Genomic DNA, 1189 nt, shown 5'->3' with positions numbered 1-1189 from the left:
AAATATGGTTTCAGTACTGTATATAAAAACAGTAAAGGCATCATCTGAAAAAACAAGCCTTGTGCATTAAATTGAATAATATTTAGATATTTTTATAGTTGTTTTGATACCTTTATCTCAAACTGTGTCAGAGTTTAATTAATTTAAGTGGATACAGAATAATAAACATGACAAATATGGATTCAGTACTGTATATAAAAACAGTAAAGGCATAATCTGGAAAACCAAGACTTGTGCATTATAGGGAATAATATTCTGAATATTTTACAGTTTGTTTGATACCTTTAGATCAAATGGTGTTGTCGTTTAATGGATTTATATTATTGCATACATTAAAAGTTGTAAAATTATTATAAAAAACATAAAATTGTAATTCAAAAACGGAGCTTTGTGCGATAACAGGTATGTTTTCCCGAACATTTTAGTATTGGTTTTATATTATAATGTCACGTAGTTAAATTGTTTAATTAATTTAAATGGTTAATTTTTTTTTTTTTAATTCCTAGAAATTAAGCCTTGTGCAACATAAAGGGCATATATTTATGTCTATCTGAGTTAGTTTGGGCTCAAAACATAAAAGCTGCAAAGAGTTTAATTGGCAAAAAACCCGAATGTCTAATGAATGTCAAACGTCAAACTAACTTTACCGTCGTCCTTGCCTCCACCTTTCTGACAGCTGATTCGACGCGCGTATTTACGATTTTTGTCCGCGTTCGCTGTGCACACAGCCGTAAACATGTCTGTCAGCGCGAGTCAAGCGCGCCAACGAACCCCAATACTCCACCAACACTGAGGCATTGAATACTCCATATCACATTATTTTTCTCATTACATTATTAATCTCTCTTTTCACTTACACATTTGTGTTTAGCCTATTTGAATTGAACCTCTAGGCATAACCACCTCTCAGTCGTGACAATCACCTAATTCACCTGAACAGGCAGTCTACATTACAGAACTCATCCACATAATCACCTACCCATCACAGACCAACTATCAACAGCAGCTCATTATTAATGACAGACCTACTTTCCCCTAAACCTATGTATTCTCCCTTCTTGCTCTCACTACATCCCCACACTTCCATCACTTTATTATTAGATGTACATGATCTCCTGCATGTGCTGCAGGAGTGAGAAATTTTTGTGATTTGAGCAAGAGACAAGTGATGAGGGAGAAATGTGAGAAG

Source organism: Sinocyclocheilus rhinocerous, unplaced genomic scaffold, assembly GCF_001515625.1.
Source record: "Sinocyclocheilus rhinocerous isolate Xijiao unplaced genomic scaffold, SAMN03320098_v1.1 scaffold1121, whole genome shotgun sequence".
NCBI lineage: Eukaryota > Metazoa > Chordata > Actinopteri > Cypriniformes > Cyprinidae > Sinocyclocheilus > Sinocyclocheilus rhinocerous.
Note: the sequence above shows the minus strand (reverse complement) of the source record.